This window comes from Nicotiana tabacum, chromosome 7 (assembly GCF_000715075.1).
Source record: "Nicotiana tabacum cultivar K326 chromosome 7, ASM71507v2, whole genome shotgun sequence".
NCBI classification, from domain to species: Eukaryota; Viridiplantae; Streptophyta; class Magnoliopsida; order Solanales; family Solanaceae; genus Nicotiana; species Nicotiana tabacum.
In genome coordinates this window covers 143,939,712-143,953,293 of record NC_134086.1, presented here as the reverse complement: position 1 = coordinate 143,953,293, position 13,582 = coordinate 143,939,712, and the positions used below count along the sequence as shown (strand labels likewise).

Below are 13,582 nucleotides of genomic sequence, written 5' to 3'. Positions count from 1 at the left end.
TTGCAAAAATAGTAGATATAAACCCATAACTTTAAAAATATAATGGGTTCACTATTAAAAACCTTAAAATTGAACCCATAAGATTTAAATCTTGGATCCGCCTCTGCGGCCAACATTTGAATCTCACTATATTCAGTTTCAGCCCTTTCCCTCTTCAAATTATTGATATTTCTTACTAAAGTTCAACAGCATTTGGAAATGGAATGCAAGCTATCCTTTCTGTTTCCATTCACTGGAATAGCAATTCACGTCTATAATCAGTAAGAAGCCACTGCTAGTAAGGAATATCTTGAATTAATATTTTGTACTCCTAATAGAAGAAGAATTTGAGCCCGTATGGATTCGCTTAAAAAAAGTGGGATTTTAGCCGAAATAGCTTTCTTAAGCCAAAAGCAATAAGCTGGGCAACCCCAACTTATTGCTTTTTGGCTTGTTTTAAGTAGTTTGTATTTTATTTTCAGCAATTTTTAACTTTGTCAAACACTTAGAGCTCGTTTGGCCAAGCTGCCAAAATCTGCTTATTTTGAAAAGTACTTTTTTTCAGAAGTACTTTTTTCGAAAGTACTTTAAAAAAAAACAGTTTGTGTTTGGCCAGTTCATTTGAGAAGTATTTTTTGTAACATTTGATAAACAAATTGTGTTGGCCAATCTTTCTAAAAAGTGCTTTTGAGTGTCAAATTACCAAAAAGGATAGTACAAAGGTCTTATAATTATTTTAAAGAGAAAAATAAACTTAAATATTTATCGTAAGATACTTTTATTACTTTATTTTATTTAATTAAAATATGAAACATACAGTAAACATACATATTAAAGATTTAAATTAATTTTACATATATAGTTATACCAACAACAACAACAACAACAACAACAACGACCCAGTATAATCCCACAAGTGGGGTCTGGGGAGGGTAATATGTACGCAGACCTTACCCCTACCCCGAAGGGTAGAGAGGCTGTTTCCAGGAGACCCTCGGCTCAAAAAAGCAATAGGAGATGATATATTAGTACCATAAAAATGCATAATAAAAATAACAACAATATATAAGAGATATGAAATACAGAATACGAAATACGAAATACGAAATAGATGGCTGGTATAGTACAACTAGAAGGTAAAGCCCTGCATCAATAGACGACCAATGACATTCCTAGTCTAACTTCTAACTGGATAGTCTCACTCTATTGTGCTGTAGAAATATCCACACTCTCCCCTAACCTACAACCTTAATGCTCGACCTCCATAATTCCCTATTAAGGGCCATGTCCTCAGTAATCCTAAGTCGCGATATGTCCTGTCTGATCACCTCTCCCCAATACTTCTTAGGTCGTCCTCTACCTCTCCGCGTGCCTACTACAGCCAGTCGCTCACACCTCCTCACCGGTGCATCAGTGCTCCTCCTCTGAATGTGTCCGAACCATCTGAGTCTTACTTCCCGCATCTTGTCCTCCATGGGGGCCACACCCACCTTCTCTCGAATATCTTCATTCCTAATCTTATCCATCCTTGTATGCCCGCACATCCACCTTAACATCCTCATCTCTGCTACTTTCATCTTCTGGATGTGTGAGTTCTTTACCGGCCAACATTCAGTTCCATATAACATGGCAGACCTAACCACTGCTCTATAAAACTTACCTTTTAGTAACGGTGGCACTTTCTTGTCACACAAGACTCCCGACGCTAACCTCCACTTCATCCACCCCACCCCTATACGGTGTGGGACATCCTCGTCAATCTGCATTCCTATGTGCCAAAATCTAAATAATAAGTGCCTCATTTGTACCCCATTTATACCAAAGCATATAATATTATCTTGTATAATTACTTATTGTTACATGATGACTTGAATAATCAAAATACATCATTCAGTATGAATTAGAAGTTTATTCCACAAATTACTATATATTGATAATCCACCATAAAATAATAAATAAAGTCACTTACATATGATAACATTTCTCAATAATTTCATCTCTACTTCTATCGCACAAGCCTCCATATTAGTACAAGACTTGCCTTGCATTTCTAAAGGAATAACAGAAGGCTCATTTCCTTCCTCAATCTCTGCAGTAATGTCTTTATTAGCATAATAGTTGATTTTTTTATCGGTAGAAGAATATTGTCGGATAAAATTACGTATAGCCATGGTAGTTATAACTAGATGATTTTGAATGTCAAACTTGAAAGATGGCAACAACACATAATGTATTATTTCGTTTTTAAGAATTTAAATTCAAAACAAAATTAATTATTATCTAACCTAACTAACTTTGTACTAAATTACCAAATGGCCTATTGTGAGGCTATCAATTGGCTTAATGTGGATGCTTTTTCTTCTTCTTTTAATAATAATATAGATAGATTATGAGATGCTATTATAAATTTATTACATATTTGTAGGTAATTTTCACAAATTAGATTTGATAAATGTTTTAAAGATTCAGGAACTAATAGCATATAACAGAAGAAATTATAAATGATTATTCATAGGAAGAGAATTGATAATCCAAAGAAGGATGTAGATAATTTGCTTTAGTGTGAAAAAAGAAGAAGATAAATTGGAAAGTTACAAGACATTACACAAACAAAAAATCAAAAACAAGAAAAGTTAATAAAGAATTTGGAAAGTTACAATATGATTCATGTATATGATATCTTTAATTTTAAAAGAATGGTAAAAACTAGAAACAAAAATGAAAAGAAAAAACTTAAATCAGTAAGGGATAATTTGGACAATATAAATTTATGGTGATGATAGTTTTGTCTTGAAAAAATTAATTTTCTGCTTCTGCTTCTGCTTCTTGGAAGAAGCTAGAATTTCCTGCTTCTTCCCAAAAGCAGAAAAACTGCTTCTGCTGCTGGCCAAAAGTACTTCTCCGTCTTGACCAAACAGCTTAAATTTTTTGAAAAGTACTTTTTTGAGAGAAAAAAGTACTTCTGACCTCCTAGAAGCTTGGCCAAACAGGCTCTTAGAATAGCTAACAAAGAGCTTAAAAGTTGATTTGACCAGCTTAAAAGCTAATCCAAACACCCTCTAACTTATGACTTATTTTAGCTTATAAATACTTTGGATGTTTAACCAACACATAAATAAGCCAAAAAGTACTTATAAGCCAGTTTGATCAGCTTATAAGCTTAGCCAAACACCCTCTATATGTCCCTCTAATTTCTAAAATTTGGATGCATTAAACGAGTATTATCATGATGGTAATTGAGTGGTTATGTTAATAAGTGTATAAGTTATATTAGAGGTGAATTGGGGTCTAAGAGAGGCCTAAGTCTAAGCCAAGTTGGAAAAGTTTCATATTAGACGAAATCTGTAAATGAGTGCGCACAAGACTTCACTTTGAACGATCATATCTCCGGTTATATAACGAGTTGTGTGATGAATAACCTATAAAATTAAAGCTCTTTGAGTCTAGTTTCCAACACAACAAACCGTTCGTCATTTGGAGGTGTATACAGAAAGTTATGACCATTTTACTGGGCAGGTGTCACTAGCGCGAAGTCGCGCGTCTGGAAGGTTTTAAATACTTTAAAGGCCGGAAATAATAGAAATTGAGTCACTTCTCAAGCTTAGGGTTTCCTCTACACCCAAACTCGACCAAGGCATCCAATTGCACACCTAAGGTGAGTTTTTAAGTGTGTTTTCATGGTGATTTCACTTCTCAATCACTAGTTACAACATGATTTTGATTGGGTTTCATAGGATTTCTTCAAAATCTCAAGAACATCCCAAAAGTTGTCTTTCAAGATTTGGTCTACAAGAGGTAATCCTACACCCTTAGACTTACATATATGGTGTTATTATGGAATTATGAGTATGAATCTAGTATTACAACTTATGGTATGGTGATTGGAAGTCATAAATTCCCAATTTAAATGCATGACCATGGTAGGGATTTAAAGATGATTATTTGATAGGATTTGTTGGTTGGGTGTTAATGAATGGTCATACATATGTAGTTGGAAGTTATAGATTTGTTAGGAATGATGGTGAAATAAATTGTTGGTTAATGGTGATAGTTGGATGAACAAGTACTATAGTTATGAGGTGTAAACATCTATGCCTACAAGGTGTTGGGTAATATGTCTAAATGGCTTAGGTTATGGAATTTATTACTAATATTGGGTTCCATTGGATGTTATTGTTGTAGATTGAAGGTTCTTAGTAGTGTGAATCATTGTAGTATCACTAAGGAGCAAATTGAGGTACTTAAGGCTAACTCTTTACGTTTGGGAATATCTATGATTCTCCTTACATCCCATTCATCATGAACATTACTAGTTTCCTCATAAAGTAATTATGCTTTGGTTCCATGAATAGAAATAGAACTTATATTCTCTAGATGACATAGTTTCATAATCATTTGATATTCTATGAGTTTCAGTTATGACAAATCAACTTATTATGAATACTCATCTCAGTCTAATCCTATTCACTATACCAGTATCATGTAAGTCGGTATGGCTCATTATTTCAGTATCACGTAATACAGTATGATTCTCAGTTCCTGATTTACATTACTGAATGTTGAACACCTGCATTTGGGCCTGAGGCCGCAGTTTATGCTTATTGCATTTTGGACCTGAGGTCGCAGTTATGTATACGTATACTTGGGCCCGAGGCCGCAGTTGTGCATATATATATATATATACATACATATTGGGCCTGACGCAGTTGTGAACATATATATATACATATTGGGCCTGAGGCCGCAGTTTTAATATTCAGTTAAACAGGTTGTTCATCATTCAGAAGAGGGAGTATTCACATCCTTACTTCCTTGTTCAGTTATCAGTTTATCAGTTAGTAGTTCAGTTTCAGTATTGACAGTTCTTTTGTTCAGCTATTTTACATACCAGTACAATTCAAATGTACTGACGTCCCTTTTGCCCGGGGCATGAATCTCGCGATGCAGGTAACGATTTTCAGGTTGACGATTCTGCTTGCTAGGACATCTCGTATCAGCTATTGGTGAGCCCCAGTCTTCCGGGGCCTGGCCTTGTCTCTCTTTTGTTTTAGTCATTATAGTATTTTTAGTTAATAAGGTATACCGGGGACCTTGTTCCGGTAAACAGTTAGCATTTTTAGTATTCTTTAGAGGCTTCGCAGGCTATAACCCAGTCAGTCAGATATTAACAGGCCTTCATGTGTTAGCCTTGTCGGCTACTTGTTTATGCTTGCAGACCTTTCAGTATTTTCCGCATCAATGATATTTCAGTCAGACTCTTTAGTAGATTATCATGTTTTACATTTAGCTCTAGCTCATAGTTATACCACATGTTGATCCAGCCATGCAGTTGGTTCGCTCGGTAACATGCAATCAGGCACCGAGTGCCGTGTTACGCCCAGACCATGGTTCGGGGCGTGACATAATATAACAAGTTTCACCATATTTTTTCTACTATTTAGAAACGGGACTTTGGGTGTAAGAACACCGTTCGGACGTACTTTTGGGATTTCAAAAATCTAAGAGAGTTGGTAGGACGAACAGGAGAGGACGAATAGGGGTACAATAGTAGTTTTAATTGTTTGTCATGGGCAGCTTTTGTATTTACACTTGAAATTCAGCCCTTTTAATTTCCTCATTTTCCAGACACGTTTTTGGTCTTTATATCTTTGTGGGGCACCTGTCTTATCCTTTCACTACCATTAACTCTGCTCCTTCCCTTTCTCAATCATCTGCGGGTAAAATTCTTCCTCCATCAATATTTTATGGCTATTCTGGAAATTTTTTATGCCTTTGACTCTTCAGTTAATTAGTCACATGTGAAGATAACAGGAAAGAGAGAAAGTAATTCTCCATCTTAAACAACTATTTTTCTGTCTTACTCATCTTGTGCATTTATTTTTTTACTCCTGCTTTTGGTCTTAGATTCTGAACTCATTTCAAAAAATTTATTCCCATTATTATGTGATTGTTGATTTTTTCTTAGTTTTTCTCGGGTCTTTTTAATAGGCATGTCAGGTTAGTTCTATTTTCAGAAAATGCTGATTATACAATCTTCATAATGCCTCTGAAATTCTCTTAATATTTTCCTTATATTTTCTGAGTACAACATGTATAATTGTGAATATTTAACTTACACATATCTGGTATTTCCGTTTTCTTCATGCTTTCTTAGTATATTTTGTACATGCATACTGTTAGTCCAAACTCTTCTATGGAAGCACACAGAATTTAAGATTGAGAAAGAAAGTTGTAATGAAAAGGGATTGACGTAGCTAAGGTGTTTGACGATATGCCTAAAAGTACTGAATAATATTTGTTTTCTCCATTCCTTTTTTCGGGTATTCTATAATTTTGATCTATCATCCATCACCCAAAGATGCATCACTTACTACCACTAGACAGAGTTATTAACAATATATTATGAAATATATACCATTTTGTCTATTGCAATATTGCTACTGTGAATATATCCAAATAAACATTATTCAAACCGGAGTGAAGTTCCTTATTCATTGGTTGTAAGCACGTGATTTTTGCCCTATATGAGAATTACTCCCAAAAAAAAATTCAAATAAAATGATTTTCCTTGGTGTGCAATTTTGAGTATTTTTGTGACATTTTTGGATGATTATTTGTATTTTTCCTTGCATGTTTATTTGTTAAATTAATAAAAAATACAAAATATGTCGCATTTTGCATGTAGGATTTAATTCTACAATTTGTTAGTAATTAAGTTTGTTTACAAAAAATGAAAATTACAAAAATAGGCATCTTTTGCATTTTTAGCATTTAATGTCCAAATATACAATTTTATGCTTAATTATTACTTAACTGTGCGTTAATTGTTATTGGGAGTTAATTTGCTCTTTTATAACTTAATTTAGTTCTTAATAATAATTTAAGTATTTTTATAATTTAGTTTTAGAAAAGAAAAGAGAACAAAAATACAAAGAAAAATCGGATTGGGCCACTTCTTCAATTTTCAAACCACAGGCCCAAATAGTGGCCCAATCTTCCCCATGACCCGGTCCACTTCAAATCGGGTCGACCCGGTCCGCCCATTAACCCAAATACCCAACACCCTTCTTCATTTTTTCAAAACACAAAACAAAAAACAAAAAAATAAAAAAAACCAAAAACCCTAAAAAACACAAACGAACCTACCCGCCCCCTCCATCTTCTTCCTCTCCAAAATCTCAAAACCACCCAACTCCCATGTCTGCACGCCGCCCTTCCCCTCCAATGGCTGCCATAGCCAACCATGGCTACTCACCTTCACACACGCGCACAACCCCTCCATCGACCACCCTTCGCTAGTCGTCGAACAACCCATCGTCAACCACGAGCAAGCTCTAGCCACCAGCCATGAACGACCCCTATGTTTTCTGCTTCTGCGTCTGCTCCATCTCCAAACGACCACAGTCCTTAAAACACCCAGCTCCACCATGTCGACGAACAGTTCGTCGACCACTGCTCTGACGCGTCACTACTGCTGCCCGTGTCCAGCTGCGACGAGCGGCCATGGCTGCTCCAAACAATGTTGTTGCTCCAGCTTCTGCCTCATCGACTCAGCATGGACATGGCTGCCTCATCCAGCTTCTGCCTCATCGACACAGGCAGCCATGGCTGCCATTGCATCGCCTCAACGTCGAGCAGCTGTCCATCGACCTCCCATCGGCTTCATCGCTGCCTTCATCTTCTTCGTTGGCTTCGGATCGTCTCCGTCGTTTGTTCGAGCTTTGGTCGGAGTTTGTCGAAAAAGTCCGTGCATATTTCATTTCGATCCGGTTAGTAGATTTTGAGTTTTATTTTTGTCCGTATCTTGTTTTGATATTCTCGAATCTAAAAATGGCAAATGTTTGTTTTGTTCATGTCTATGGTTAGATATTTGATTTTTTGTTTTGTTCATGTTCATATGTTTTGTTAAATTAATTTTCAGATTTCAAAATGGAAGTTTAATTAGTTGTTTTTCATGTTTATTTCATGTTTGTATTATTGTTTAGGTAAATATTTGTTAGTTTAATGTTTGTTAGATTCAAATTAAAATTTAATTAATTATTTCTTCAATTTGTTTCATGTGTTGTTATGTATTTTCCAGAAATTATTAATGTTGTTTGAATCGTTTGAATCCGTCATGTTTGTTGTTTAAAAATAGATTTAGTTCATGTTTATCTCTGTTTGAAGTTCATGTTAAATCCAGTGATTTAATGTGAGTTCATGTTTTGGTTTTTGATTCGTGGATGAATCATGTATTGTGTTGTTAATATTGTTGTATCCTTGCTCATCCATTTTTTGGACTAAGTTAACCAGGATTGGTTCCCGATATGGTTAATTTATTTCCATTAATTTGGAGTTGTGTTTTTCATCGTGTTCATGTGATTTGTTGTTGAAGATTGTTGAGAAATTGGTCATCTTGGCTATATTTTGGTTAAGTTATGATTAATTGATTGTTTAGAGCTGATGGGGGTAGTTTGGTAAATTGCAGTACGTTCAGGGGTAGAATGGTAAATTGCAATAAGGTCGGAGGGGTAGTTTGGTAATTGAACATTATTATAATTGTTTATGTAGGCATGAGGGACAAAATATAATGAGGTGGTGTTTGATATAATTGTTTAACATAATGGGGGACAAAACATAATGTAATGGAGGAGAATATTGCATTTGTTTATGTTAGGCATGGGGGACAAATTATAATGGGTTGAGAATATTGCATTTGTTAATATTAGGCATGGGGACAAATTATAATGGGTTGGGAATATTGCATTTGTTAATGTAGGCATGGGGGACAAATTATAATGGGTTGAGGATGTTGTATTTATTTAATGTAGGCATGGGGGACAAGGTTTAAAATAAAGAAAACATTAAATAGTGGGGACAAAGCATGCATTGGGGGAATAATTTCGGGTTGGGGATTCAAGACTTGTCTTGTTATATATATAGGGTCATTTGACACATTAAAGGGAGGTTGAACATTATTGAGAGGACCAAGATTTGAGAGAGGACTGGACTGGAACACTAAAAAGAAGACTAAGACTTGAGAGAGTTTTTAGACTGAAAAAGAGAAAGACAACTTGAACTTCTACTTGAATAAATTCCGTTTGCCTTTCCTCGAGTGTTATTCAAAATCAAAACTACTGCATCTTGTATCTGTCTCTCTTCTGCTTTGACTGCAATTGCACTTTGGTATTGCTGATTTTTCAATCCGTTACTGGGTTATTCTACTGGTCGTTACTGGGTTTGCGGTGTTGCTGAATCTGTTGTTGCTGTGGTATTATTACTGCTGACTCCTACTTCTTTTCTTCTTGTACTGCCATTTCCAGGTACACAAACTGATATACTGGTTCATCTTGTAAGCCACTCGAAGCATGAATGCAAGAAATGAGAAAGATTTGAAGTTGTAGTTTAATGTAGTCTTTTCTTTCTTTTACTGTCTGTATATAGAACATTATATCTGTTGTCCATGTAAACTCTTTAAACGACTCACTTTCAAAACTTGACTATAATAATTCGAAAGTATGTAAATAAAGTAGGACCTTATCTTCATTTATTTTAGAGTACAAAAAAAATAGAAAATGTAGTCGTGCTAAGATTATCCTTTTAAAAAATAATGAGACGAGCCTCGCCAAATAAAAATGCAAATTGCGGGGCCCTCAATAATTGATCATAATAAATACTTAGAATTTGGGATGGACTGTTTAGTGAATTTCACTGCCTTCCCCAAAGACAATAACGCGTTAGACTCTTTAGGCGCGACTTAATTAAATTACATTCTTAAATTCGGATGCGCATTTATGTGACCCAAATTCAAATCTCGACGGAGTCGAAATGTGTTAACAACTACGGGTGCATTAATTGTGACGTGGTTCGAGATGCATTTTCACGACGTTGCAATTCTATAAAAATAAATGATAATAATAAAAGCGGTTTTAAATTCAATAAAAGCACATAAGTCACAACATGTATTTAAATCAGATACTTAGCCATTATAATAATTTAAGCGACCGTGCTAGAACCACGGGATTCGAGGGTGCCTAACACCTTCCCTCGGGTCAACAGAATTCCTTACTTAGAATTTTTGGTTCGCAGACTTCATTTGGAAAAGTCGAAAATTTCCTCGATTTGGGATTCAAGATAAACTGGTGACTTGGGACACCAAAAACCAAACCTTTCCCAAGTGGCGACTCTGAATTAAATAAATAATCTCATTTCGAATATTGTCACTTAAATTGGAAAAACTCCCTCACGCATTTATCCTTCGGGGTAGGCGCGCAAAAAGGAGGTGTGACAGCTCTGGCGACTCTGGTGGGGAGAAGAACCCAGAACGTTTGTTCAGGGTTCAGAATTCGAGCTTAGAATAATTGTTATATTTGGCTTTATTATCTGATCTTTATTACATGTTTGGGCATAACGTGTTAAATGTTGTCTTTTACCGCTTTGATATTATCTGAACTGTATATAAACTGTGCCGAAACCCTTCTCTTCTTACCTCCGGGGAGAAGCTCGCTGGTCAAGACTCCCTATTCTGTTAGTGTCAATACCTGAAATAAGAAAGAGGTCGGACAAGTTACAAAGCCGGACGATCTCGCGGGTCCCCGGTACGTAGCCCCCTCCTCGACTCGAGTTGTCCGCTCGGGTACACAGTCTAGAACATATACCCAGGTTATAAACCTAGTATAACGAAACTTCATGCCGGATCGAAACCTCATGCCGGATCCCTAGTAGGAGCGCTTATTTGCATCATGTTGCATTTGACATAGGGGACTCAACACAGGGGTTGGGTCCGTCTAGGACAGGCAACCTGAAATGAAAAGATCATCCTACTGCATCCCGTTTGTTTTGCGCATTTATTTGCTTCAGTTCTGCATGCTGACCGGTTTCTAAAAAAGAAAAAAAAAACTTAAAAAAAAAAGAAAAAAAGAAAAAAAGAAAATAGCAGCGTAGGGAGATAATTACTTATTTTTTGGAAAAATAAAACTAATGTCCAAGTAGTATCAAAACCTCGCCGGAATTTTCTTAAAAAAAAAAAGAAAAGAAAAAATGAAAACAAAATTTGTCTTCTAGTTTGATTTATTAAAAAAAACATATAAATTTTTTTTTCCTTTTAATCACTTTCAAAATCAAAAAAAGGGTATTTATTTAAAAGTAAAACAAGGGGAGAAAATTCAAAATTCAAAAAAATATTGTTTCATTTGTAGTATCTCTTTAAAAGATTTTCGAAATTTCAAAAAAAAAAAAGAGTGAAAAGAAGTTTAAAATTCATAAATATTTCCTTAGTCTCTTTTCAAAAAATACAAACAAAAAATATAAAAATCCAGAAAAATATTTTTTCTCTTTTTCTTTAAAAGATTGTATTCAGAAGGGGTTTAGTTTATTTACTCTACGCCTGATCGTACCGAACTACGCGGGTCTGATTCTCACCGGAGGTGAGATACGTAGGCAAACCTCATCGGTTTCGACCCCAATTTTCAAAAAATCCAAAAAAAAAAAAATTTATTAGTTCCTTCTTTAGAAATCTTTCCTTAGAAAATTCAAAAAGAAAAGAGAAGAAGTTTTTAAAACTCAAAAAAAGGGTAGTTTCCTTCTTTCTGAAGTATTTCATACGGAAAAAGAAATAAAAAAATAATAATAAAAAGAAATAAAAAATCAAAATCCAAATACGGGTTTCCTTTATTTTGAAGTATTTTTCCAAAAAATCAAAAAAAAAAATCAGAAAAAAAGAGAATCAATATATATATATATATATATATATATATATATATATATATATATATATATATATATATTCGTTCTTTTAAAGACTTTTCTTTCTTTAAAAGTCTTTCTTTCGTAAATGTCATAGAATTAAAAAATTAAAGTAAAAAAATATTTTCATTTTTCTTTAGAAGTACTTTTGTAAATTTAAAAAAAAAAACTCGAAAATCTAAAATATTTTCTTAAAAGTGCCTCTTTCGAAAATTAAGAGATGACAGCCAAAATCCAAAGAAAATATTTTCTTTCTTATTTAGAAAAAGAGAGAACAAATGAAAATTCAAACAAAAATATTTTCTTTTAAAATTCTCAAAGTTCCAATCAAAAGAAAAGGAATTATTTTTTTAGAAGTCTTTCTTTCAAATAAAAAATAGTGTCAAGTTTAAAAATCCAAAAAAAATATATCCTTTTCTTCTTTTAAAGCATTGTTTTTAGTAAAATCCAAAAGAAAAAAAAACCTTTATTCTTTTAAAGCATTTTTTAAAAAAAAAAATTATTCCAAAAAAAAGAGTTAGTTTACTTACTCTATTCACGATTGCTCGAACTACGCCGGTTTGATTCTCACAGGGTATGAGATACGTAGGCAACCCTCATCGGGTCCAACCTCCCCTTTTTCAGAAATAGCCAAAATGTCAGAATTTTAATTTATGAGTTAGGTGATGCCGTTTTGTCAAGAATAGCCGAATGTTCCCGAAAGGGACGCCGGAAGGCTGACTTTGCATAAACAGCCATTTTTGGTCATTTTTTAAAATTTTGACCAAATTGCTCAATGGCCTTAGGATCCTCGTCCCTGATGCTCTGCGAGGCCATGTTCCGAATGTCGGGTCACCATTCTAAAAAAAAGAGTCATAAATAAATCAAGTGATGCTGTTTTTGTCAAAAACAGCCAAATGTTCCCGAAAGGGACGGCGGAAGGTTGACTTTGCATAAAATGGCCACTTTCGATCATCTTTTAGAGTTTTGATCGGTTGACCCTCACAACCTTAAAATCTTCATCCCCGAAGTGCTGAAAGGCCATGTTCGAAAATCGGATCTTTCTTTCTAAAATATAGTCAAATCATTTTTGAGTCAAATCATTTTTGCTTAAATCACCTTAATAAATGTGCAGGATGAGCACAATGCAAAATGAACACTTGTTTCATTATTTTTGCACTTGTTAGTCCCGAACTACGCAAGATCTGATTCATGCGGGGTCATGATACGTAGACAATCCTCATCGGATTCGATCATAGCTATAAAATAAATTGAGTGAAAAAATAAACTGAAAAAAAGAGAAGAAAGAAAATTGAGTGAAAAAGAGAAAAGAAAAAATAATAAAAAAAACAAAAAAAAAGAGGGTACAAAAAAATGAAAGAGCGGCAAAAATAAGATCAAGAGTGGTTAAAGAGAGGCAGGAATAGAAGAAAAGAGGTACATAGTGAAGAGGGATAGTTTAAGGCCGGGATGAAACATGCAACCCGTTCAAACACATGGTAAAAGCGTTTAATTGTTTAGGTGCATTGCATCCCATCGTGCGATTTCCTATATGTTAAATGCCTCAAAACTAACAAGGTTGTGTGTGTGAGTAAATTAGCCAGGTTCTGTTCAGGTGATTGGTTTTGTTGGTATGCGGTGATGAGCAGCCCTGCACGCGGCCACAACATTATACACAAAACTGAGCTCCACCTCCTAGAAACGCCCATCCTTACCAAGCTCCATATAGTCCCCAATCAAATGTTCCTCAGTACAATCCTCACCCAAGAGAGTCTTTCAAAAGGAATCAGTTCACCTCTATTGGTGAATCATACTCAGGCTTGTTCCAAAAGCTAGTCAGGCGAAGTCTGCTGCGGCCAGTGGCCCCAAATCGGCCAAACACCGAGTCCCCCCGCATCAA

The 13,582-nt window shown here is 34.9% G+C and overlaps 1 long non-coding RNA gene across 1 annotated transcript; it reads left to right on the top strand.

Annotated features, from left to right (window-relative positions):
* Positions 1 to 5,614: 5,614 nt before the first annotated feature.
* Positions 5,615 to 9,453, top strand: LOC142161869 (uncharacterized). The gene is made up of 2 exons (XR_012693581.1): positions 5,615 to 7,748; positions 9,282 to 9,453. It is a non-coding gene; the product is annotated as an uncharacterized LOC142161869 (long non-coding RNA).
* The last annotated feature ends 4,129 nt before the right edge of the window (positions 9,454 to 13,582 follow it).